This window comes from Melanerpes formicivorus, unplaced genomic scaffold (genome assembly GCF_026170545.1).
Source record: "Melanerpes formicivorus ecotype bairdi unplaced genomic scaffold, bMelFor1.0.p_v2 SCAF_11, whole genome shotgun sequence".
Lineage (NCBI taxonomy): Eukaryota > Metazoa > Chordata > Aves > Piciformes > Picidae > Melanerpes > Melanerpes formicivorus.
In genome coordinates, this window is record NW_027142363.1 from 12,292,085 (window position 1) to 12,319,946 (window position 27,862).

General features: G+C 44.0%; 1 long non-coding RNA gene across 1 annotated transcript in view; it reads left to right on the plus strand.

Moving 5' to 3' along the window:
• LOC137444171 (uncharacterized) overlaps positions 1-25,574 on the plus strand; it is a 52,292-nt gene extending 26,718 nt beyond the window's left edge. The window contains exons 2-3 of the long non-coding RNA XR_010988093.1: positions 24,880-24,933; positions 25,443-25,574. This is a non-coding gene — a long non-coding RNA (uncharacterized lncRNA). The remainder of the gene's footprint in view (positions 1-24,879; positions 24,934-25,442) is intronic.
• Positions 25,575-27,862: the final 2,288 nt, after the last annotated feature.

The window sequence follows — 27,862 nt, forward strand, 5'->3', positions numbered from 1 at the left end:
TGGAGGTGTTTAAGACCAGGCTGGACGAGGCTCTGGCCAGCCTGATGTAGTGTGGGGTGTCCCTGCCCATGGCAGGGGGGCTGGAACTAGATGATCCTTTTGGTCCCTTCCAACCCTGACTGATACTGTGATACTATGATACTATGATAGTATGATACTATTCATACAGTTATGTGAAGGATGTATTAGCATGCAGGTTAACAGTATTGGAATGATAGTGCACTACAGAATTGCAATATAGGAGAAAAGGTTGGAAAACAATGTTGGAGAGGTGCTGTGGAGCCTTTAGAGTACTTTTTTCTTGGTTTTGAGTTTGAAGAATCTTTCTGATGCTCTCAAGCTTTTGTCTTTTTCAAGAAGAAACAGATTTTCTAAGTAATCCATTTATTTCATCTAGACTCGTTCCTGAGTGCTTAGTTGTTTTCATGACAAACCAATAAGGCATTTAGAAAAATTCTTGTGTTCTTTTTTTCAGGTGCACAGGAACAACAGTGCAATGAGTTGAATTTGGAACAAACACATTCCCCACCCCTTTCCTGTGATACTCCTCCACCACTGCTCAAGATAGCATTGTATTGTTGAATAATATGTCAGTAAGGTCTTCTGGTTTTTGCTTGCCCTCAAAAAAAAACCCCAGAGATTTAATCCTCAGAAACAACTTTTCCTTAGGGGGCCAGCTTTCAGTCTGGGATTTTGGGCTCCAGCATTAACATAAGACATTGTAAAAAACACTCGAAACAAATTGTCAAGCTGGAGGCTACTGAAATTGAATCTATAGGATTTAAAGCCAAAGTATCTGTTCAGGGCAGCGGGCTTTAAAGTAGCAATAATGCACACATGAGCAGGGAAAAGCACTTGAGGCAAAGGGTGTGTCAACCTCTGCAGCAGCATTTTGGCTGACACACTGTGACAAAGGGTGCTTAAAGGCTTTTAAGCACCTGCCACGTCAACTTTACAACTGTGGCACAGTCATCTTGGTCCAAGAAGGTGCAGTGACAGAGATCTCATTATCAGCTGGAGACTCATCACCACAGTTGTATAAATCATAGAATGGCTTAGGTTGGAAGGCACCTTAGAGATCATAGAATGATCTGGGCTGGAAGGGACCTCCCAAGGTCATCCAGTCCAATCTCCTCACAGTCAGCAGGGACATCCCCAACTAGATCAGGTTGCCCAGGGCCTCATCAAGCCTCACCCTGAATATCTCCAGGGAAGGGGCCTCAACCACATCCTTGGGCAACCTGTTCCAGTGTTCCACTACCCTCATAGTAAATAACTTGTTCTTAACATCCAATCTAAATTTGCTCTACTTCAGCTTAAAGCCATTGCTCCCATCCTGTCACTATAAACAGTCTCTCCCCATCCTTCCTGTAGGCTCCCTTCAGGTACTGGAAGGATGCTATTAGGTCTGCCTGGAGCCTCCTCTTATCCAGGCTGAACAACTCCAGTTCCCTCAGCCTGTCCTCATAGCAGAGGTGCTCCAACCCCCTGATCATTTTTGTGGCCCTCCTCTGGACCTGCTCCATCAGGTTCACATCCTTTCTATACTGAGGGCTCCAGACCTGGATACAGTACTCCAGGTGAGGTCTCACCAGGGCAAAATTTCAGAATCACTTTTCTGGATCTGCTGGCAGTGCATCTTTTCATGCAGCCCAGGATGTGATTTGCCTTCTGGGCTACAAGCACACACTGCCTGCTCATCCAGTTAGCTTCTCATCCATCAGCACCCCCAAGTCCTTTTCCTCAGGGCTGATTTCTATCCCCTCATCCCCCAGTCAGTATTGATAGTGAAGATTGTTCCAGCCCAGGTGCAGGACCCTGCACTTGTTCTTGTTGAACTTCATGAGGCTCACCTGGGCCCATCTCTTCTGCTTGTCCAGGTCCCTCTGGATGACATTCTGTCCCTCTGGTGTATTGACACCACCACTCAGCTTGGTGTCATCTGCAAACTTGCTGATGGTGGACTCAATCCCTCTATCATTGATAAAAATATTAAACAGTACAGGTCCCAGTACAGACCCCTGAGGGACATCACTTGTCACTGCTCTCCATCTGGACTTCAAGCCATTGAGCACTGCCCTCCGGATGTGACCATCCAGAAAATTCCTTATCCACTGACAGTCATTCCATCAAATCCATGTCCCTCCAATTTGGTGATCATCTACTATTTGAGGCTCTGGCCAGCCTGATCTAGTATGGGGTGTCCCTGCCCATGGCAGGGGGTTGGAACTAGATGATCCTTGTGGTCCCTTCCAACCCTGGTACTATACTATGATACTCCAATCTCCCTGCCATGGGCATAGGTCTCTCTCAACTAGACTCAGTTGCTCAAGGCCTCATCCAACTTAGTTTGAACACCCCCAGGGAGGAGGCATCCACAACCTCTCTGGGCAACTGATTCCAAAGTTTCACTAACCTCATACTGAAGATCCAGTCTAAACTTTCTCTCCCTCAATTTAAAACCATTCCCCTTTGTCCTGTTGCTAGACATGCTCATGAAAAAATCTCTCTCCAGCCTTCCTATAGGATCCCGTCAGGTATTGGAAGGCAGCTATAAGGTCCCCCCCAGAGTCTTATCTAGGCTGAACAACCACAGCTCCCTCAGCCCATCCTCATAACAGAGACATTGCAGCCCCTGGATCGTGGTTGTGGGAATTGTTGAAAAATGTGTCCATGCCACTATGCTGTAACTGAGCTGCAGATACAAGTGGAACGCTGCTGACTTGCTCTGGTTGAAGGTCTTCCAAATAGGTTGCTTATGCAGTTTCCCTTTTCTCGTTTTGAATGTTTCATGTCCTGCTCCGAGGGTTTTGAGTCGTACCCTGCTGTAGTGGTTGGTCGGGAACGGTGTTATCTCTTGGGAGCATCGATATCCAAGGAGTTAGTTTACATTCATTGCTACTCCTGACTGCAGAAAACAAGTAGGCTGGATTTTATACCTGGAGACGTGCTTCTGTTACAGTAAACATTAGGGTTGCTACAGTAATCAGACATGTGTAACTTACCTATATTGACACTCTGGCCCTGCCCAGATTTCCTTCAGTCGCTGCAGGCAGATTCTGCATTGGGAAGGTCCAGAAACAGTTCAGATTTCAAATCCTTCTCTGTCATGAATTTATAAAAGGGCACAGTGCATTGTACCTTGCACCAATCAAGTTCTTAGCAGACGTGTCTGGGGATGAATTTGGAAAGTCTGCAAAGGGCTTTGTCAAAATTCTGTAGGCTCAATATAGAATGATTCCTCTGATTGTCTCTGTAGCTAAACTTTAAGCCCCAAAGTGTAAACAGCTTCTATTACTTTGGGACTAAATTGCTGTGATCAAGTTAAAAGGGTAGTTGCTTGTCAGGATGAAAGTGGGTTTGTGTTCCCTGCTGTCATTGCTTGAAGGATGATCCTGTAATCCCATTAATAAAACAACTAATAGATACCAACCTGGGTTTGGGGGTAAGCGCTAAGGCCAAGAAAAGAGGGAGCCTGAGTCTGGATAGCAGTGGAAGTAATCCAATGAGTCAAGGACAGGAGGGAGTGAACCAGCGTCCCCTGAAATTTACTGCCAACTCCAAGTGTAGGAGTAAAATATAACAACACTACAAACCCTTTGGTTCCCTAGACAAATCTAGTCAGATGGAAACTCAGTTTCAATAGCAGGTCCTTTTATTTTAGAAATGCCACTAAAATGCTTTTAAAAAGCAAAAGAAAAACCAAGAGATAAATGATCTATATGAAGCAAGTATTACTATTTAGAATTTATTTAGAATAAACCAAACCAGGTTGGAAGAGACCTTCAAGATCATCATGTCCAACCCATCAACCAATCCAACCCACCCAAACAGCTAACCCATGGCACCAAGTACCCCATCAAGTCTCCTCCTGAACACCTCCAATGATGGTGACTCCACCACCTCCTTGGGCAGCCCATTCCAATGGGCAATCACTCTCTCTGTGTAGAACTTCTTCCTAATATCCAACCTGAACCTCCCCTGGTGCAGCCTGAGACTGTGTCCTAAAACTACCCTGTTTAGACTGTGTACTAAAACTACCCTGATCCAGGATTAAAATACTTCATGAAATAAAAAGCAAATCAATATTGATACTGAATAAGAATTAAGTCACCAAATGAATACCAGATCTAAGCAATCCTGAGCTCACCTCTAGAAGGTGAGTACAAAGTTTTGCTGTAACTGTCACCTCCACTACTATATTGAATACTTAAATTCATGATCTGAATCTGTTAGTTTCATGCTTAGTTCAAAGGCTAATTTTCACAGAATCACAGATTTGTCAGGGTTGGAAAGGATCTCAAAGATCATTCAGTTCCAACCCCCCTGCCATGGGCAGGAACACCTCACACTAGATCAGGTTGCTCAGAGCCTCATCCAGCCTGACCTTAAAAGCTTCCAGGGGTGGGGCTTCTACCACATCCCTGGGCAACTTGTTCCAGTGTCCCACCATCCTCATGGTGAAGAACCTTTTCCTAATATCCAAGCCCCTTTGTATTGATGAAGATCATATTTTTAAAGTCTATGTTATAGTTGCACCCAGGACAAGCACACTGCTCAATGTTTATTTTTGCACTAAAAACTGGTTAAACCAAAAGATGAGAGAAGTTGTTCCACGAGGAAGAAGCTTTGCTTCCTGTGGGTTTGTGCCCTTTCTCTCAGGCATTCATTTCCTATATTCTCTTCTTGTTTGGCTGAGCAAGCAGATAGCCATAGGTGTGCTCAGCGCTCCACCATTTGTTGCCTGCATGTTGGCCAGCTGGCCAGCACTGAGGGGCATACACAAGGTGCTGGCTTCTGCCTGCTTGCTTCCATGAAGGTGCTGGTCCCTTCAACTCTCTCCTGCCAGGCTAAAAGGAAGCCATAGTCCCCTTGGGCAGTTTTAGCTGAAACAGACTACTGGTTTGCAACATTATTGTAGAATCTACTAGTAAGGAGCAGAAAAGTAAGAAAAAGATACTAAAAATCTGAGGGCATTGCAAGCTCTTCAGTTCTCAGAATCTCGTGCATGCTTGTGCAGTAGAGGCTGGACATGCAGAGCAGATGTGGCACTGTTTTACTGGCATACTGCTTCCCACTAGGAGGGATTTTTTTACTCTGGAGAAGGAAAATGATTGATTAGTCAGCTACTGAAGAAGCTTTTAAGATGTAGATGCAATGACTTGCTTTTCCCCAAATGCTAGCTGTTGGTATTCTGAAGCAGCAATGTTCCCTCGGGTTGCTTGCTGACCCATAAGACAAGGCTCTTCTGCCTCACCCTCGAATTTGGTGGCTTATCTTACACTGTCCTCCTTAGGGCCAGGCATCTTTGTCAAATGAAGCCTGAATTAGGTCACTGTTAACTAGTGTCGACTTGGAGGAGTCTTGCTGAAGCTGGCAGTCTAAAAAAAAAATCAAATATTTTCCATACCACAGAGACTATTGGTCTGTGACCCACCAAAACATCAAAAATCCAGATGCATAAGACCTATTCTGATGAAGTTGGCATAGTCTTATCTGGGTCAATTGTCTTAACAAGACATTATGTCACCAGTTAGGGGAAAATACAATCTAAACCCCCTAAAAATAACTAGTGGGAAAAACCTGGCACAACAAAGTCAGTCTCACAGCATTTGATCATCAGAAAAATAAAAATAAATTCAGACTCATATATTTAATCATCTGTATTTATTCCTCTGCTGATCGTTCTGTCCTGTACACTGCACTGCTTAGGCCACACCTCGAGTCCTGTGTCCAGTTCTGGGCTCCTCAGTTTAGGAAGGATGTTGACTTGCTGGAGCGTGTCCAGAGATGGGCAACAAAGTTGGTGAGGGGCTTGGAACACAAGCCCTATGAGGAGAGACTGAGAGAGCTGGCGTTGCTTAGCCTGGAGAGGAGGAGACTCAGGGGTGACCTTATTGCTCTCTACAACCACCTGAAGGGAGGTTGTAGACAGGCAGAGGTTGGTCTCTTCTCCCAGGCAGCCAGTACCAGAACAAGAGGACACAGTCTCAGGCTGCACCAGGGGGAGGTTTAGGCTGGAGGTTAGGAGGAAGTTTTACACAGAGAGAGTGATTGCCTATTGGAATGGGCTGCCTGAGGAGGTGGTGGAGTCACCATCACTGAAGGTGTTCAGGAGAAGATTTGACAGGGTGCTTGGTTGCACGGTTTAGTTGGTTGGGTGGTGTCGGATGACAGGTTGGACGTGATGATCTTGAAGGTCTCTTCCAACCTGGTCTATTCTATTCTATTCTATTCTATTCTATTCTATTCTATTCTATTCTATTCTATTCTATTCTATTCTATTCTATTCTATTCTATTCTATTCTATTCTCAGGCAAATGTTATTTTTTTTCTTGGATACATGGGAATTCCAAAAATCTTCATATTTTAGTCAGCTCTTCAAAGAGTTTTTCTCTTAAAACTTAAATTTAATTATTTGTTAGGAGGGGAACCATTGGAATGAAAAATATTTGCATTGTATAGAAGCTCCTTTACCATACCAGCTATGTTGAGGAGAGCTGTTCTCTAGACCCTCAGTACAGGCACCAGAGGAATATATTTCTGTGTTTTGTCACAGAATTTCATGGCAGTCACTCTGACCTGGCCTGAAGAAGACATAACTAGAGACGCTTAGAGGATGAACAAAGAAGTGTCAGACTGGAACATACATACTTAAGCCACATTAGCCACCATTTTGTACCACAAGAGAAGCAGCAGCTCTGTAAGAGCAGTAGCAAAAAGAGCCCAAGGAAGACAGCAAAAAGCAGAGGAATCTCCAGATATGTTATGTGTATGCAAGGAGCATTCTGCATGTGAAAAGATTTTTTGATGGTGACGTGTGAAGACTTCAAAAACACCACTCCATTAGCACACAACTTATCTAGACCTTCTTAGCCACCAGCTTCCAGGTCCTTTGTATGACAAAGCCATGGAGAGAAAAAAACTGAGGCAGGACTACTCCAAAATACAGTGTTTGAATCCAACCATTGATGGAGCTCTGGAGTTTTTCAAGACCAGTCTGTATTTGAGAGGGAAGGAAAAAAAGCAATGCAGTGAGAGGGCTGCAAAGAGAGTCTTTAAGTCTGTGATGATAGGAAAACTTGAAAAGATCCTGAGGTCCTTCATCACATCAGTATCCAGAAAACCTAAGAATTTCTTATTCAAGGGATACCTTTGAGCAAGGGGATGAAGTAAAGCGTTTCAGATGCCTTGGAGTTCTTGAGAATCTTGAAAACTGTTGTTTGAAGTTTTTTCTTTTGCTAAGTGGATTAGAGATTTGCTTGGATTATGGCCTTAATAAATACCTACAGTGTTTGTCTTTCATCAGTGAAATGTTTGCCTGCTTTTAAATGGACTATTCTTGTTTGCTCCAGTGTTGTCATGTTGATGTGAAACGTTGGAAACAGGAATTCTGTCCTTAATTCAATAAAAAGGATTTGGAAACCTGAGGCTAAAACTAGCCTTAAATATAACTGGCATAAATCCAGAGTAGCAGGACTTTATTTCAGTGATGAAGAAACAGCAGCAAATTAGCTCCTTGACAATTTTTGATGTCTGGATGACTTGTTTATTTGCCTCATGATAGTTTGCGGTAGTGTAGCTATTATTTTTAAAGCTCAGCCCTGGCCAGAGGGCAGCTGATCTGTTCCACATGATGGGGAAACCCAGCAGTGCTTCCCTGGGCAAGAGACAGTTCCTTCGTCTGGAGAGCAGAAGACTGCTGGCTACAGCAGCAGTGAAGGGAGAGGCAAGGCTTGGTCATCTTTCCCTGTTCAACAGCCATGCAATCATTAAATCAGAGCAGGTCTCATGAAATATGAGAGGATCCTGAGAAATCTGTAGGTGGCACTGAGTCATTAGGATGCAAGGAAAGGTGCAGTCTAGCCATGCTCTTCCCTCTGCTGCACAGCACTGCTGCTGCCCCTCTTTTTGGTCCTTTGCAGAGTGGCTTGAGTGGCCCACTGTGCTGATACACCTGTGTGTGTGGTGGAGGGACATGGTACCTGCTTTGTAGCCATAAACACAGGATCCATAAAACCTGCTCCCATCACTCTGGCTATCCTTTGGATGCTGTTAACTGATGAACAATTCAAAGGTGGTAACTTGATGCTGACAATTTATTGCAGCAATTTATAGCTTCAGTCATGTACAATTAACAACCTACAGGCAATAGGAGGGCAGTGATGAAAATTTACTGCAGCCATTTGTCATTTATATTGGTGGCCAGAAAAAAGTATGTCAAAGCACAAAGACACAGACCAGGCAATGGGAACCAGCTGCCAGCTTTGCAGATGAAGATGTCCCCAGCTCCAAGAGCTGACCCATGGCATGCCAACCCCTTTGGACATACTCTCCCATGAGGACGCAGCCACACGGGTTTTATGGGCCTAGTTGTGTCCTGACACTATGGGGAGGGTTTCTCACTGCCTACGAGGCCAAGGTGGAAGCTGGTGGTGGGACTGTCTGGATGCGCTACTGCAAGGTGGAGTGAGAGGCTGGAGAGGTGTAATTTTACAGAAGGGTTGTCAAAACAGGCATGTTCCATGGTCTGAGGGTGTTGTTCATCAAGATGGGCTGAGCTGCCTGACTCCCAGCAGGCTGGCTTCACAGTTGTGCTTGCTCCTAACCTTTCCCTAACTCCCACCACCCTGTCTGCAGGTCATGGCTGCTCATCCATCCCTGCCAATAGGTGGTAGTGAGTCACAAACACAGCAAAGGTTTTTCTGATGGTGTAATGAGCCACACTGATTTGTTGAAGGCTCAAGGTAAGCACTAAGGTAGGGTTTGGAGCAGAGAAGGAAGCAGTGCAGGAGATGGAGCAAGACCCCTACTCCTTTTGGTGGGAGTGTGACAGTGGACTGTAGTGACTTGAAATGAGACTATCTCAAGCCTGCTTCCCAGTTGCCTGGGCAAGGGGCTGGGTCATATCTGCTCTGCAGGCAGAGATCTGTTTCTAAGGGCAGTATTGACAGTCTCTTTGTAGAGTAGAGATTAGCCCAATAATGAATGCCTCAGAACAAATCAATGATGGGACAACTTCTAGGCCTGGTGATTTTCCACCCTCTGTGGCTTCCAGGTAGCAGACTAGCACAGGCTACAGCCCAGCAGGGATAGAAAACATACTTCAGCCCCACCTTGGAAAGCACATAATGAGCCCTCTTACTTTTGCTTCCTTTCAGGACTGTGGCCTTTTTTATTCAGGGTACATCTCAGCAGCATTTTGCATATCCTCCAGCCAATGTTTTTGCCTCAAGGAGCTGTAAAGGTAACTGACAGGGCTGTGCAGATGCCATTACTCTCTTCAGCACTACTCTGCCCTTTGCCATTTGACCTTTTAGTATTTGTGATGATGGGTCTGGTTTTCATCCTGCCTGAGGAGGACAGCTCCCAGTGTTTATTTCTGCTCATATAAAATATTTTTCAAGAACTCTATTGATTTTTTAAAAAGACAATCACAAGGTCATACAATAACTATGGGGTGCTGGATTGCAGTGGCCTACATCAATTCTGGAGAGATCAAGTTCTGTGACTGAGGGTGAATCTTCGATCTGGACTATAATGGTGGTTAACCTGCATGTACAGTCTCCTAGGGTGAGATAAACTGGTGCAATTTATTGCTTGTATTTTAAGAATCCCGTTTTGCTGACTACCACAGCCACAAATAATAAAAAGGGTTCCCTTTGCAAAGACCTCATAGTGGCCACCTGCTCATATGATGAAAAAGCAGGTGGGGAAGAGCAGTAAGAAAGGAGCAAGGCAAAGGATGTGAAAGGACACTGATCAACCCAATGATCACAGATCACAGAATCACCAAGGTTGGAAGAGACCTCAAAGATCATCAAGTCCAACCTGTCACCACAGACCCCATGACTAAACCATGGCACCAAGTGCCACGTCCAGTCCCCTCTTGAACACCTCCAGGGATGGTGACTCCACCACCTCCCTGGGCAGCCCATTCCAATGGCAAACGACTCTCTCAGTGAAGAACTTTCTCCTCACCTCCAGCCTAAACTTCCCCTGGCACAGCTTGAGACTGTGTCTTCTTGTTCTGGTGCTGGTTGGTATACTGTCTACCTGCACTTTGTCAGGTGATTTTTAGACAGTTGTTCACCCCCCTATTTTTCCATACAAATCTCTTTTGATAGGGCCTTTACTTGTCCTCTTTTCCTTCATTGTTTTTCCAATAGAGCAGGACAGCAGTAGAAATGCACAGAAAAGAGCAAAGAAAGAAGCAGGAGGTCCATGCCAGACTGGAGGGTAAACAGGGATATCAAATAGCAGGCTGAACAGTTTGGCCAAATGGAGGTGTTATTCTCTGTGTCATTTTAATAGCTGACAATTAAACTGGAAGAAAGAAAGGGCAGGCAAAAGTGCTTTACTATTAAAGGGATGAGAAGGAAAAACTGTGTGATCTCCCAAGAGAGATCACATAGCGAGAGCTAAACTTGTCACACCAGAACTGGGTTGATTCATGAGTTTGTGTGTTGCATGGAATTATACCTTGTTTTAAGATAATAATAAAAAAGGAAGCAATTTTAAGAAAGAATGGTCTTAAGCTTCAGCCATGTTGCTCTTGTAGAACCAGCTCCTGCCCAAATTAGGAAGGAGGAAATGCTGCCGAAAGGCCTTGATGCTCATCCTGGCCAAGCCGAGATTCCTCAGGATAGCTGAGGCAGTATGTTCTGGAAATGAACCCCCCCCGGCCTTCCTCCAAAGGCAGCTGTCATGCTAACAAACCTAATAAACTAGCCACCCCCCTAAAACCACATGCCGTGGTAAGCTCTTGCGTGAGCTTGCCCACATGGTGAGCTGGTCTTCTGTGCTACTGCTTTCTTGAATGCAGAGAACCTGATCAGCTACATAGGCCAAAAAAAGAGGCCCTCTACATCTGCTGAACAGCACATGATAGGGTTTAGCCAAGAGATGACTTAATTTCTGGGGAAATAGCCTGATTCTTTCCAAAGTGGCTGAGCACCACACACATCCTACTGAGATGAGGGGAGTGCGAAGATGCAGGCGCTCAGCCATGCTGAAGACCACTGCAAAGGAGGGTGCTCCTTGCTGTGATGAGGAGATGGAAAGGCCTGCCAGATCCTGCACATCTTCCAGTAGTATTTTTTGTTCTTGCAAAATTCATCCATGGCTGAAAGGATCCAACAAAATTTTTCTGATGCAGAGACAAAGTGGGGAAACTTCAGCCTGAGCAGACAACTGCTCAAAAATGCAGGAATGGGCGAAAAAAATCCTCACCCAACTGCATTGCAGCTTGAAATGAAACCATTGTGACTCCAGAGGCTTGTGTATTCTGATCAAGAGTGGGAGGCAAATTAGGCTGGCAATATCTCTGTCTAGTCACTCCACCTGCAGAGTTTCTGAGAATGGTATTTCCAAGCTTTCTCTGTTAAACAGCTGAAGTTCAGCCCCTTCCACACTGCCAAAACCATTTCTCTCTCTCTCTCTTTCTCATGTCCATGATTAAGTGATGGCTACTGATAATGTTAATTCCCTTTTGGCAGTTCCTCCTCATCTAAACTGCCACTCTTCGCAAGGACTTCTAGTCCAGCTGGCTGACTTACTGCCTTCAAAGCTTCTGTTTTTCCTGACTGTCTGGAACCATAGCAGGGAAAGGAAGGCACTGTTGCATGGAGGGCAGTGACTGGGAAGGGACACAGACAGCCCAAGTTGCCAGAAGGTGGATGCCAGGAACTGTTGGGAAACACCCCAGTCCTCTTCATGCTCACACATGCTGGCATAGGACAACTTTGCCATATTTGACCAATGGCACTGTTGGGAATTTGGAGTTAGGGCAGTTAAAAATGTGTGAGCTAGAGCAGCCCTCTGCACCCACACAAGTTAATTGCACCATTAAATGTCAAACAGCTTTTGTTACCATTTTCTGCCAATGGAGTGCTTGGTCTGAAAATATGTTCTGCTTACCTACTCTATCAATCTCACCATTTTAGTCTTCCACAGTAAGTTCTTGTTATCCCTTGTGTGACTTTTATTGGCTTTGCTTGTGTCATGGTTGCAGCCCTGGAAGCTCCTCACACGTATTTCTGAGGTGTGATTAGTTTTGTAGAGACATTGTTCTCCTGCATTCTGTTGACTTACTGGAGGTGCCACCTCTCACTGAGCAGCAGAGCATTGCTCTGAATGTGAAACATGCTAATAAACAATAACCTCATTGACCAAATGCCAGCTGATTTTGTAAGCCTAGAGTGGATAAACTAGCAATATCCTGGTATTTGCTTGTCTGGTATGAACTTCTCCATTTTGCAAGTCTGGTGTGGGATAGGCATTTAGGAGAAATGAACATTAAGCTCTTATTTAACTCTATCTTTAACTCTAGTTGAGTAAGTTCAAAGCACCTGTGATAACACCCTGTGGACAGTTTTGTGCTGACATCAGTCCATGCAACTACCTTCCTCCACGCACACTTTCTATTGGTGTTCCCTTCTGCCTTGATATCCTTGTGGTCATACTAGTGAACATATAGCCACACAACCACTGTCATGACAATGAGGATATCAAGGTGAAGGGGAACACCAGCAAAATGCATGTGGGGAAGGAGGAGGAGGCAGGAATGTGCACCAGAGAGAAAAGTTTGATCACAGGGCCACTTGGACAAATAGCTGATGACATGTGAACCCATGTGCCTTCTTGGAAGTCACAAAAGCCAAGAGGCTTTGTGCCAGCCACCTCTTATCTTTCCCATATCATGGTTTTGGAGGTGGAGTAAAGATGTCTTGGAGGTTTAGTATCGGGGACAAGATGTTTGTGAACATGAGAGGGCTTTTCTGCCAGGAAGTTTTTCAGTCACTTTGCATCACAAGCCCAGGTTATGTGTGCATGCTCAGGCTGCCCAGTGCTTGGGAGTATTGATGCTGAGACACCAAAAGAAATGCTGAATTGGACCCTGCTTTCTCCATAGCATGATATTGATCTTTAAACAGGAAAAGACCAAATGGTAAACTGAAAACTCTATCCATGGAAACATGGAGCTTAGCTCCTATGTCTTAAAAAGCATAACAGTAATCATTTTGCTGTCATATCTACACCATCATAGCTTAATAGTATTAAGAGATCTTCAGCTCCTTTAGTTGATAATTGTCTGTCATTTGTGGTTAAATAATATTGTCAAAAGAATATCACAATTTTATGTTCCTCTGTAAACACCACCACCACATACTGCTCCAGTAAGTAGTAGTCAAAGTTTTTAAATCAGACAGACAGATAGAAATTTTGTCTTGTTTGCCTTTGTATCTTCATTTTTCAAATGGAGATACACTATGTTCTGTAGTTTTATTTGAACCCTGATAGAGCCTGTTAGCTAAATTTCTTCTTTCCCTGGTTGTCAGGTTCTTTCACTCAACACTGAAGGAATCTTTTTGTAAAATGGAAACAAAACCGGTTTGAAAACTGAAAAGGCAACAAGAATACCTCTGGCAGGGCCAATTTATGCATAAGAGCTGCTTTTTTTTACTGCAGTGTCAATACTGATGGAACTAGTTTTAACAGCAGAATTGCTCCTGTTAATAATAGTTTTTTGTCTTATCTCAGAGCTTTGCTGAACAGATAGGGGACCACATAGAATCATAGAATCAACGAGGTTGGAAAAGACCTCAGAGATCATCAAGTCCAACCTGTCACCCAATACCTCATGACTATTAAACCATGGCACCAAGTGCCACATCCAATCCCCTCTTGAACACCTCCAGGGATGGTGACTCCACCACCTCCCTGGGTAGCACATTCCAATGGCTAACAACTCTCTCAGTGAAGAACTTTCTCCTCACCTCCAGCCTAAACTTCCCCTGCCACAGCTTGAGTCTGTGTCCTTTCATTCTGGTGATAACTAGGTTTACAGCAGAAGCAGACCCAAGGTTCTTCTGCTTGAGTTCTAAACAGGGCATGGATGGAGTAAGTGGTTCTCAATTGAATGCGATCAAGCTTTGAGTGACAAGAAGTCTCATATTTTAAAGAAAAGATATTTTACTGTATTTGAGCCCATGGTACTGTTTACTTTATAAATATGCACTTATTCATAGTGAGGAAGACTGTTTCATGCCATGTGTGGCACAAACTAGCTTTAGATAGAGTATTTTTCATTAGACTTGTAAAAAAGTTGATGGCAGTCTAAAAACAGCATTGGAAAACCCCTGCTGCATCCTGGGGAGAAGGAATGAGAAGGTCTGATTTCCTTACCAGAGCCTGTAGGTTGCTGCCTAAGTAACAAGTGGTACTGCAACTTGCAACACAAAAGGCTCATAAACAAGGGAACCTTTATTGCAAAAAAAAGTTTCCACTGCAACAAGTTCTCTAATGGTCCATAAAAGGGCATAAATTGGCCCTTTCATTTCAGAAAAATAAAATGCCTTCCCACTTGATAGCACAAATAGTAGAACCCAAAGCCAGCTCTCGTTTAAGGTGTTTACAGGATAAGGCACACACACCAGAAAATGGGAACGAAACAGGGCAAGGGAGGAGTCCACTCCTCTGTGGATCGCTGCCATGTACCTGCATCCAGAAGATCTATTCAGGTCTTACGTTCAAAAAAGCAAACAAAACAACACCTTAACGGTCTGAAAAGCACTGGCAAAAGAGAAGCATCTGGAAATGTGCTGGTTTGTTGCAGCCTAACAAAAAGAGAGAAGGCCTTTAATTTTAAGAGTTCCAGGGCTATTTTTTTTCTTCAGCCATTCGCATGAGAAAATAACTAGGCATTCCAACAACACCATTTGGCAGAAATGAAATCTAAGTGCTCCAGTTGGAGTTTCAATAAATCAGTACTAGAATTGGCTCTGTCACTCTATAAACTCTGGGGCATTAGCTTTTATACCCTTTTGGAACTGGTTGGCTGCACTCTGAAGCACGCTGCTCATGACGCAGTGATGGTTTCATCATGACACACTCTAATCTAAAAGGACAAAAAAAAAAGCAGGACATATTTGAATTGCCCCCTTCCCCCTTCCAAGATGAGTAGGTTTAGAATAGAATAGAATAGAATAGAATAGAATAGAATAGAATAGAATAGAATAGAATAGAATAGAATAGAATAGAATAGACCAGGTTGGAAGAGACCTTCAAGATCATCGTGTCCAATCTATCATCCAACACCACCTAATCAACTAAACAATGCAACCAAGCACCCTATTAAGTCTCCTCCTGAACACCTCCAGTGATGGTGACTCCACCACCTCCCTGGGCAGCCCATTCCAATGGGCAATCACTCTCTCTGTGTAGAACTTCTTCCTAAGCTCCAGCCTAAACCTCCCCTGGTGCAGCCTGAGACTGTGTCCTCTTGTTCTGGTACTGGCTGCCTGGGAGAAGAGACCAATCTCCACCTGTCTACAACCTCCCTTAAGGTAGTTGTAGAGAGCAATAAGGTCACCCCTGAGTCTCCTCTTCTCCAGGCTAAGCAACCCCAGCTCCCTCAGCCTCTCCTCACAGGGCTGTGTTCCAAACCCCTCACCAACTTTGTTGCCCTTCTCTGGACCCATTCCAGCAAGTCAACCTCCTTCCTAAACTGAGGGGCCCAGAACTGGACACAGGACTCGAGGTGTGGCCTAACCAGTGCAGTGTACAGGGGCAGAATGACCTCCCTGCTCCTGCTGGCCACACTGTTCCTGACGCAGGCCAGGATGCCATTGGCCCTCTTGGCTGCCTGGGCACACTGCAGGCTCATGTTCAACCTACCATCAACCAGTGCCCCCAGGCCCTGGGCTGTTTTCATCAGGCTGATTTTGTTACAGCCTAATAAAAACAGGATTTTTTTTTTAACATTTCCAAGAATTCCTTTCTTTTGCATGTTTTGGTTTTGTTTTGTTTGGGTTTTGGTTTTTTTTCATTTTATTTTTTTAAGAAAGCAGGCAACATGATACCATGTAGCAGCCACTGCTGTAAACATGATCTCTCTGTAATGATGTGTGGAAAGAATGCACAACAAAGGAACTAGAAAAGCTTTGTAAATATACATTGCCCATTTTGGCAGAGAATAAACCTGTCTGATTATCTTTCTGCTACTGCTGTAAATGATATTGCCCTTTTATTGAACAGATGCAAATGCTTCTGAATCCAAGTAAAGGCTTCTCAGGGGTGCCCATATGAGCAAGTTTTGGATACTGAGGTGCATGTGCATTGGTGTAGCAGGTACCTCTGTTGTAAAAGCTATGAAGGCCTGGGTATAAATGTGTGGATTTAAGGGAGATTATGTGTTTTTCCAGTGTAGACACTGCTAGAGACTCTTGGTATCAGTGAATATGAAAAGCATTATTGTTTCTCTAAATGTTATGGCAAAAGCATGAATGGAATGACAGCATTTCTAAATATTTTGCCTAATTAGTCTGTTGGGAAGAATTTGAACTCCACTTGTTCTGGATGTGAGAGCAAGTTATTGACTAAATCCAAAACACACTTGCTGTCCATTGGGAAGGCCCAGAGTCAGTGTCACCAGACAGCTGCAAATCCCAAAGGATGCTTTTCATGAAATGTTTCTTCTTAGCATTTGCATTTTTGAGGGTTTTTGACTCTGAACCAGAAGCGACTCAGCTTATAAGCCAAGGCCTTACTCCCTGTCTTAGAAGTTTGTGATACAACAAAACTGAAGGCATAAGCCATTTCTACAGAGAGTATCCCCAAAAAAGCTCTGCCCTGTTAGGCATAGCCTCAAAAGGTATGTTCCCCTCTGCTGTATCTGTTGGAGGGGGACTCTCTGAGGCTTTACTCCTCAGTTTAGTCCAAATCAAAGCTCACTTTCTGTGGTAGAAAAATGCAGGTGCTTTCCCCTGGGAGAGAAAAGCTGGAGCAAGGGACTCTGCCTGCCATTCCACAGCCATTACTGGCAGGGCTGGAAACTGTGGAGCAAGGAGAGATCAAAGGGTTTGGTAATTTTGACACAGGCTTAGAAAGAAAAGAAAAGGTCCTTAAATGCTCAGCTTGCCTTTGGTCCACTGCTACAGCTACCAACACAGCCACAATAATAATGAGTGATGATGGTTAAATTCACCACAGAGACAAGGTGCTTTTTGTAAGGAGCTCTCCTGTGATCTTCTAGTACTTGGGAAGCTGTGGAGGGTGATGCAAGCCTTCCTCACTGTCTTTCTGCCAACACTAGACAGCTGTGCAGAACACAGGCACACTGAATGTGTCTGAGCAGGTTCTTGTACCTTTTTGGTGTAAATTTAATTTAAACAAATCCGGCATCCAGTTGGTAGGGCACATCCTTCTCATATGCTTTGTCACATGATGTCTGCAAAAACTAGAAACCAGCAGAGGAGAGAAGGAGGATGATGGGGGTACTCAGAGATAGAGACAGGACATAGCAACATCATTAAAGACACTGTTGAACTGGAAGCAGATCAGTTTGGCCTCATTCTTCTTATGTGGGTAGATATGACAGATCTCTGGTTGCCAACTTTTCTTTCATTAGAAGGAGAAACACTTACCCTTCTTTCCAGAATTGTCCTGGTTGCTCTGGAAGTTCTTCTGCTACGTGTGATGGTCAGAGAGTCCTGGTTGCCAGAAGATTTTCCAGGTATCTCTTTCTGGGTGACACTTTGGTTGTCCCTTAGGCATCTGCCTGCTGCTGAGCACCTGTGTTGTGGTCACTTGAAGACGAATCTCACACTCAGCTTGGGCTCTCAGCCTATCACTTTCAGCCTGTATAGGCAATGATCCCTTTCGGAGCATGGAAGTCCCAGAACTTGGAATGAAGAAGTACCACTACTTCTTGTCCACATGCCAAGTCAACTTGTGCAAGTGAAAAATACACATGCTGTTATGTGCCTACATGCACTTAATGGCAGTGAATAAGGGCAAACTAGCCATTAACCATCTCCTAATAAATTCTGCTCCCACCAGGTTCACTTCTGCCTCTCACTGCTGTTCCCCTCCTCCTTTTGCTCCTGGCCTGCCTGAACCTCCCCTCTTCTATATTCTCTGTTTCAGCCAACAGAAAGTCCCAACCTCCCACCTCCTGCTTTTGGACTTTCACTTGGCACCTCACTCTGCTTCTACAATGACCACTCTCCCTCTTCTGCAGCAGGATCCTGATCTCAATCCCTGCAAGCCTTTATGCCCTGGGTGGTTGTGCTCTGGCCTCTCAAGGCTGAGAGTCCTACTAACTGCTGCCAGAGGCAGGCAGCATGAATAGGACCTGCTGCTCATTAACTGTCCCAGTGGAGAGGCTGGTCAAAGCAGTGCTGTCTCACTGATACCATAGAGTAAGATTATCAGGAAAATGCAGATTTAATATGCAGAGGAAGTGAAATGGTCTCACTGAGTTCATGGTAAGTTTCACCACTCACTGTGGAGAACCTGGCTTATTTATTTTCACAGCAGAACATGAATAGGCTTGCAGAGCAGTGATGATTCTTCCAGTTTACCTTTCCATGATTCTCTGAAAACACGTGGATTAAAGTCTTGGCTCTATAGAAGGCACACCTGGCATCAAGGTGATACCTAGAGTCACTTTAAATAGTAGCCAGTGACAAATTATAGATGGAAAAAACCTCAACAGAGTCACAGAATCACAGAATTGATTGGTTTGGTGCTAAACCATGTCCCTTACCACCATACTTATGATGTATTATCTAGAATCCTCTAGTTTCTGTGCATTCAGAGACCTAACCTCCTATAATCCATGCTGGGTGCATTAAGAAGCATGTATACTGTGAAGATGGATTTGTTACACTCAAATAAACAAATATGTAAGAACCAAACAAAAATGGGTGTGAGGAATTAGCATTGGCAAGGAACTAAAACTGGAAAAAATGTCTTCTTAAGGGGGAAATAGCCAAGGAATCCTGTATTAGTGAAGCTTGTTAAATGAGCAACCCTGTTGTGTCTGATATTGTAAGGTTATTAGCTGGCTTCCCACTTCACTGTGTTACATTTGGTTTGTTAATGCATACTTCAGCCCATGCTTACATCATCAAGCAATTTCAATGTGTGAATTTCTTCTTTATCTTACTGTGGCCGGGGTTAATTCTCTGAAAAGAGAAGAGAGGATACTGCCAGGTGAAGTGTTGGTATTTAGTAGACATCTTTTAGCCTGTCATGGAATTAGTAAAAGTGGGGTTTTTTATGCTTTAAGTAGGAGATAATAATGAGATCTTAGATACTTCAGTGTGGTTGTACACACCAAATGCAGGCACTTCAGGAGACTTTTTACCTTCAGAACCTCATTTTCTTGAGTCAAGTAAACTGCTGACTGTCTCATTTCTACATGTAGCCCATGTTTGTGGTAACTTATTCTTTGGTTATATTCTCATGTGCCTGAAGGCTTCTACCTAGGAGCTGAAATGTGTTCTTTTATTTCAGGAAGTTGTCTAGATAAGGTTACAGCAAATGGCGCATGGCAATCCTTAATGCTAGTCTTTCACACACTTTAGGACATTAGGTTAAAGGGAGGACAAATATTGTACTTGCTCATGTAATTGATATGTTCTTCCTTTCCCTTCCCAAGATTTTATCCATAAAAGAGAAGATCTGGCCATTATGCATGTCTCTACAACTGCTGGTAACCTTGCTCATGATTAGGTAGCACAAGTGTGTTATGCCATCAGGTCTGAATGTGAGTCCTGACCTTTGATAGGACTTAGAGGTGAAGTTTCTGCTCCTAGTGTTTCTCAGACTTAAAGAGTACACACTGACTTTGGGACATCTTTTCAAGACTGTACTGTGGTTTAGGATGCCTCATTTCTGAGCTATCAGGTTGAGATACCCGGGATTTTATTTTCAGAGTGCTGCCTACAATTGGTGGCTGCTGAGCAGAAATTCATGTTCAAGTGAACCTTGCATGAAGGCATACAGAATGCATGCTGTTTCTGAAAACGCTGTCTTCCATCTTGGTTTTCTTCCTGGAAATGATGGCAAATATTAATATCTTTCATCTTTCAGGAGACAATTTGGCTGTAGACTTTCTAGTCTCTTTGGGCTGTTTCTGTTTGATACACAAGGTGACTAAAAGTGTCAAACTTCATCAAATTTAAATTAAGCATGAACTGCATCTGCTTACTTGGTCAATGTAGCCTATTTGTTAAGTTCAAAGGGACTCTTATGACTCCTTGGGTGTATACCTGAGTTATTCACTGAGTAGATGCCTAGAAGCAGGGAATGGGAAACACAAATAACTAACATGGGGAGGCATTGATCCATCTTCATTTGTAAAATGGACTGTGACTTCTGGAACTGAGTCTATCTGGAATGAGTAACTTTTATCTAAACTTTGGGGTCTAAATTAAGAGCTGGACCCTGCCTTTGTCTTTGTCCTCAGTTAGAGGGCATAGAAGCACAGATGGAAGAAAAGCTTAAAGTAGTGACCTTACATGCACTATGACTGCCAGCCAACAAATATGCTCTCTCTGCCCTGGAAGGTACTGCTCATGTAGCAGACTGCACACTGTGGTAGCCCTTAACAGCTAGGAAATAGCTAATGGGCTATTTCTTGTGTTAGTCTATGCATGTGTTGTCCTCAGAGGCAAAAGCAGCTGCTGGCACAATGTGCAATCAGTTGGTGATGGAAAGAGCAGCAAGGAACATCCCATAACACCAGGCTGCCTGGTACAAACTGGCCTTCAGTAATTGTGCTCTTTATAAACTGGGGTCCCCAGTGCCTCTCTCCTTCACTGACTGGCACAGGAGGCAGGGGCAGGATGGTCCCTAACACTTCAGTGACAACAATCAATTGTTTTAAATGCTTCTGTGCAGGACTGTGTTCATCTTCTTTTTGCTGGTTGGGTTTAATTTTGAAGACTAGGGAGTGAATGTATGTTCTGCTGGAAAAAGGCCTTCCAGTCTGTCCTTGTTTAAAGAGCAGACAGAAATAATTTGACTCCCAAAGGAAGTAAAATAGAATGCTCTCACTGAATTGGAGAGAAATGCAGAATTGCATTCAAAAATATACGGAAAAATACAGATTGTATGAATCCTTAATGCCGAATACATATACAGGAGACATGAAAACCCCTATGAACCTTCCCCCAACCAGACTAAACCACAAGCCCCAGCGCTCCTTTTCTCTCTCTGCCCCTCCCCAACCCCCTTTCCCCCCACTGTCTCCTTTCCATTAGGCCTTAACAGGCTGAAATTGCCCAGGGAAAATTTTGTGGCCTCTGAAGGCCACAAAAAGGCCTACTCCCCCATGTACCAGATAAGGACTCCCTCTGGAGAGCTGAAAGGAGGGAAAAAAAGGGAGACAACAAATCATACAGCCTACTTATAAAGAGATAGCAGAACTACAATTTCCTGTGTCCACCTCCTGGGCTGTCTAGCCCCTGAAGGACTTTCTGTCTCTATGGTTAAGACTTCCAGTGCTTAGCCCCATGACACAGTCCAAACAATGCAGGTGACTGAGTGCCCTTGCATGGTAGCTCTTTGCCAAATGGGCAATAAAAACAAAGGAATATGTGACCTTGCACCCTTAAGCTCTGCATGCCATATGGCTGGTGGGAGGCATTAGCAAGGCTCCACTGTTCATTGTTGTGGGTGTCTTTATGAACACTAGTGACAGCGAGCCAATGGGCTAGCAGTAAATACAGATAAGCACCAAAATCAGCATTAACACGTCTCCACTCCACTGACAACAGAAAAGATATTCTAAGTGTTACTTTTTTCCCCCAAAAGTTATGTTTTGAATTTGGTCTGCAGAGCAGAGGTATTTAGGGACATAGTGACATAATATATCCCATCGAGTAAGCAGTATTTGCAGGAGACTGTACAAGCCAGCTATATGTGTGCTCTAGCCCTGCTTAAAATAAACCTACACATACTACCGCTTTCTTATTCTGGGAACCAGCTAAAGGGAACGAGGGCTGCAGCAGCTCTGTCTCAGTATATACTGCACATACGCTGATTACTCCCACTCTTGTCATGGCCATTTCTACTTGGCAGTTGCCAGTGGAGTGGCATCACTTCTGATATTTCAGAGAACACGGGAACAGGGCAGTCAGTGTTTGCTTTGCACCCTCACTGTTGTCAGCCTAGGTGATGAGTTTCCAGCTGAGTGTGTGCATGTCGAAATAATGTATGTGCACACAGGTGACTGGGTTAGAATTCCTTGCTGCTCTGGAGGTTCAGGGTGTATTTATTGGCTGAGGGGTGCCTGAGCCTTGATGCGAGCTTTTCTGAAGTCAGTGGGAATCTTTCTGATGGTGTTACAACCCTAGAGATGGCAAAGCAGCAGTGGAAGATATGCATGACCCTCGCTCAGCAAAGGCTACAGAAGTAAATGCCTACCTCCCCTCGGTTCTTTTGCAGACAAGTGTGCTGAGTGAGCTGGTAGAGATAAAAAATAAATACTTTGGGATAATGATGCTGAGTCATTAACCATGTGGTGGAAACAATTCATCCACTTATCACCAGCCAGCTCCACCTCCAGCCTCCCAGTAGCTGGGGGCTGCTCAAGTGCTGTCCTTCCTCCTCAGAGCCTTTTGTGTTACAAGTCCCTCTGTCCACATGCAGGAGTGGGCACTCTGTGCATGACTCATACCCCGGGTACTGCATTAGCTATGGTAATACTTTCCTCTCAGACCCTATTATATCTAACACAGATAGGAAAGTTGTAGAGTGGTGAGAGGAGAAAGATTAACTCCCAATTTCTTCTCTTTCATGTGTTTAAATTAGCATCTGAAAAACAGCTTTAGAAGAGGCCTCAGCTTGGCCTTTACAATTGTTAAGTCCTGATTTTCACATCTATTTCTACTGTATGCACCATCCTGGATATAGGTGCATACATACTCCAGATGCTAGCTTGCATATAGAAAAGCTATTTGTACACTTCAAGAGGTGCAGGAAAAGCTTTTCTATATGCAAACCAAGATACAGATTTTGAAAATGTGTCATTAAGTGGCAGTTTATCATGGATTTTGTTTGCCTGCCTTCCCTCCACATGACTGTATGCATACGACTGAAATACTGTGTGAGCCGCTATTTGAAACAGGATTTTCTGATTCTTCTGTAATTCATATTTACTGCCATCTAACAATGACAGTTGCTTACAGTGCACAGCTTTACACGCATTTTTGAAACCTCCACAGATTCCTGGCACATTGACTCCAACAACTCAAAAATATCAATCATGTGGGATCTTTAATCTTCACGTTCCTGTAATGAAAAGAACAGTCGTACAGTCCATTAAAACTATATCCGGATGGTAGGTTTTCGTTGTGTTAGATCTCTCATCCATATTCATTAGTGCAAAGACTCTCATTTTTGTGTTTTATAACATTGTTGAAAAGTGCCCAGGAAAACTCAGCAGCCTCTTTCTGAAGGTGCCACTTTCCCCCCACCCCTTCTTTTCTCTGCACAGCTGGCTTCCCGCTCTGGTGTAGCTTGCAGGTTGGCAGTCATGGGATCAAAATAGTGCCCTGTGGAACATTGTGCCACCTGGGAGAGGGGAGAGAGGCAAAGCCCAGGGGATGGACAAGTAGGTGGAAAGGCAGGCTTAAAGCATGGTACATATGCTGCCTACTCAATCCCTATTTGGTACACTTATCACAGTCCTAGAAGGAGCAATCTTTCTCTGGCTAAGGTCTTATGGGTCATTTCCATCCCTAACTTCTAGAGTGCTAAAGCTAATAGTATTTTATTGCTTCTTTTCCAGTTCACCTCTTAGAACTTGGTCTCTGTACATTGCAGCTGTATATAAAACATATGCTTAAACAAAAATTCCACTGAACATGCTGTTTTTCACATTCTCCCTGTTTCCGAACACCACTGTCAAAGCACACAGTGCTAAGTTCATAGTATCATAGTATAGCATCATAGTATCAGTCAGGGTTGGAAGGGACCACAAGGATCATCTAGTTCCAATGCCCACACTAGATCAGGCTGGCCACAGCTTCATCCAGCCTGGGCTTAAACACCTCCAGGGACGGGGCCTCAACCACCTCCCTGGACAACCCATTCCAGGGTTTCACCACTCTCATGGTGAAGAACCTCCTCCTCACATCCAGTTTGAATCTCCCCACCTCCAGCTTCATTCCATTCCCCCCCTAGTCCTATCACTACCTGAGATCCTGAGAAGTCCCTCCCCAGCCTTCTTGTAGGCCCCCTTCAGATACTGGAAGGCCACAATGAGGTCACCTTGGAGCCTTCTCTTATGTATTAATCTTCTTTCTTCTGTTCCTGGGGTCCCATACAGAAACCTGTTTGTTATCTGTAAGGGCAAGTGAGGAGCAAGAAACAAGTGAATAATTCTTTCACATGCAGTCCAGATAGCAAAACAGCTGAGCTGGTCTGTTGACAAGATTAGCAAGAATGCCATTTTCTGGAAAGGTGTTCTGTTCAGTGATCATCTCTCTAAGGAGTGATCTTTGGATGTGACTCAACATGAAAAAGTCTAGCTATTGCCTGGATCCTTTCATGTTATGGGCATTGTGGACATAGCCTGCCGAATTTAAGAAATCAAAAAGAATCTGTTTAAACTGCAACACCCTGCTATGGATAATAAACAGTGGTTGTTGGGGGAAAAACTGAGATTAAATCTATCAGAACAGGTTCAGTTCAAAACTTTGACAGCAATTTTCTGTGTGATATCTATATTAATATTTTATCTATAGATATAGCTAGGCCTACTGCTATCCTTTCCAAATGGAAGGATAGATATAAACTGTCTACAGAAAAGTGAGGTATGGGCCCACTGTTTATATGACATGGAACAATTTCATTATTGTTAAGTATTCAGTTTGGTAGAACTACAAAACAGCAAAACCAAAAAGCCACTTTTCCCCCTCCCCCCCTTTATCATACTGATAAAGGCCTGTTCAGCTTCAAGACTTAGAAATACTTAGAGCCCAGGAAGTTACAGTTAAAGAAAGCAGAATTTGTCTCATTCTGCTAAAGGAAATTTATTGCTTCCTATGTATTTCTGAGTGCAATTTCTACTACTCTTTCCAGGGTGCCTGTCTAAAACTCTGCCACAAGTGCTGCAGAGCTGCTGTCTCTTAAAAGGTAATTGAACTTCTGTTTCTGTTTTTTGTTCCTTTCTTTGTTGATTTACTGTATATTCATCTCCCATTCCTGCGACCCACACTCACCTGCAATAATGTTTGCACAAGTGTTCTGCTTGCATCTTTGCAGCAGGTGAAACACAGTTCCACAGCCGTTTAAGCCACAGAAAACACAAGATTGTGGTGATGCTGGTACTGCAGTTCCATAATTTATGCTAATGCTGCTGCCAAAACCATAGTTTCACCTTTCCTCTGATGTGTTTTCTTCTCCACATGCTCATTCCTCCCATCTCCACTTGCTGATGCTAGTATTTGTTTGTCAGGTTATCAAGCAAAACCATGGATTTGATATGGCTGAAAATTAAGCAAGCCCCACAACTTCTCCATGAGCATGTACATGTGTACACACACACATACCTTTGGAATTACTGTAGAAGTGCTACCATAGGCTGCAGACACAGGCCATCAAGCTGTAAATAGCTTGGGCTTTTTCTTATTTCCTCTTCACAGAGTGCCTGGCACACACAAAGCACTAGACAAATAACAGCATTGCCATGGAAATGATCATAGCCAGTAAAGATGATTGCTAGTATTCATATCTTCTGAAGTTGAAGGAACCACTGGAAGATTATTGTACTGGTACCCCAGGTAAGTGAAAATGTCATGTCTTTTAATCATTAGCTGCAGCAAAGACTTTAGCCTCTACCACGCATATTCTCTGAGCAGAGAAACGACAGCTGTGCTGTAGGGGCTTTTGGTCAGCAAAGAAAATCCCTGATGTGGATGCTGCCTGCAGCATCAGCATTGTCTGCAGTGGTCTGTGACCACTGCAGAGAGGTTGTTCTCTCCACCGATATCGTTCTGTGTTATCACAGCGTGCTGTGGGAGTGCTGGACAGCACAGCTCCTTTGTGTACGGTTCTGTCTGTGCATAGGAGTGGATGGTTCAGGCTCAGTTGAAACCGCTGCCTAAATAGGTGAGCAAACAAAGGAAGGCAGGATGTGGTCTTACTGTTCTAATTTTACATCAGGGGATGTTGGAACAGCGCTGAGCATGAGTGGTTGGTGGTGCCAATGGAAACACGCCAATATTGTCAGCTGCTGCATTGCCAGTATTGGAAGGGAAGAGGGTGTGCAGCACTAGGTATAATTATGTGTTACTGCCCTATTAACACGAGGTAGGTGTTTGGTACCTTCTATCATATAATCTATGTTTTCCATGAGAACTTGAAAATGGGACATGTTAAAGAAGTGCCAGCTGCAAGAAGTGATCTTGAGAATTACTGATTTTATCATATCCTCTGCACAATTTTGTGCAGGGAGGGAACCATGCAGACTTCACTGCTAAAAAACAAGGAAAGGAGTTGCTGTTATGGCCTGAGTTATTCTGCTGTGAATAGCACAAGTTGTTCTGCCTTACAGCCTTGTAACATCTTATTACACAATGCAGACAATTCCACATCCAATAAAGCAAGGCTACAGTTGTTTCACAGTGTCCATGGTTTTAAAATCTAATCTCACCAGCAGAAATGCAAAGTGCTGGATTTTCTTTTTAATATGTATCAGCATTCATAACACCTCTGCAAAGGGCTATTTGACTTCCTACTTTCCTGCAACTGTCATCTGTTTTGTTGTATCTTCTGCAGAGGGTTTTGCACGCACATTTGGTAAAGAAATTGCGCTGTTAATTACCTACTCCTAATTTCTGTGAATAGATCCTCACATTTTGCTGCTGCAGTACACAGTTCTGATGGCAAATTTCTGTTCCACTTCACCTCGTTTTTTCGTAGTATTTTCAATACTGTAATTGCCCTGCATGCATTGCAAGTCCCAGTGAATGTGACAGATAATCATCTGCAACTGAAAAAAGATGTGACTCTTTCCCAGAGACTTGTAGCTGCTGAAGTAAGTCTGCAAATCCTTATTTTAATGGGATGCACTGTTGAGATTGCTGTGGTACCTCATAAAGACAGTCCCACTTAATTCTCACATCCAGGACAATAATGTGTGCAGACATGTGTACACACACACACATTTGGGAGGGCTGTGTGCATTGATCCCAGACTCTGTGCTTGCCCTAACTTGCTGTGCTTAGTAACTCACATTCAACATACTCTTGCTCCTACCCTGTGTTTTCATATTGTGTGCTAAACTGCAGAACAGACCCAGCAGGGCTGTAAGCAAATTTACTGAGTTTCTCCAAAGCAGAGAAGTGAGAGATTTTGGATGTAGAATAGAATAGAATAAACCCGGTTGGAAGAGACCTTCATCGTGTCCAACCTATCATCCAACACCACCCAACCAACTAAACCATGGCACCAAGCACCCTATCAAGTCTCCTCCTGAACACCTCCAGCGATGGCGACTCCATCACCTCCCCGGGCAGCCCATTCCAATGGGCAATCACTCTCTCTGTGTAAAACTCCCTCCTGACCTCCAGCCTGAACCTCCCCTGGCACAGCCTGAGACTGTGTCCTCTTGTTCTGGTGCTGGCTGCCTGGGAGAAGAGACCAACCTCTGCCTGTCTACAACCCCCCTTCAGGGAGTTGTAGAGAGCAATAAGGTCACCCCTGAGCCTCCTCTTCTCCAGGCTAAGCAACCCCAGCTCCCTCAGCCTCTCCTCATAGGGCTTGTGTTCCAAGCCCCTCACCAACTTTGTTGCCCTTCTCTGGACTCGTTCCAGCAAGTCAACATCCTTCCTAAACTGAGGGGCCCAGAACTGGACACAGGACTCAAGGTGTGGCCTAACCAGTGCAGTGTACCAGTGTACCAGTGTGGCCTAACCAGTGCAGTGTAGGCTGCTATCTGTAAGAAATGAGGCTGCAAACTGTTTTCATCTATGTGCTGTATCACTTTTTCTTTTTTTTTAGGTTGTGGTCCTGAGAGAGGTTTCTGAGCTTTTATTCAAAGTATGGAAGAAATAGATAATCC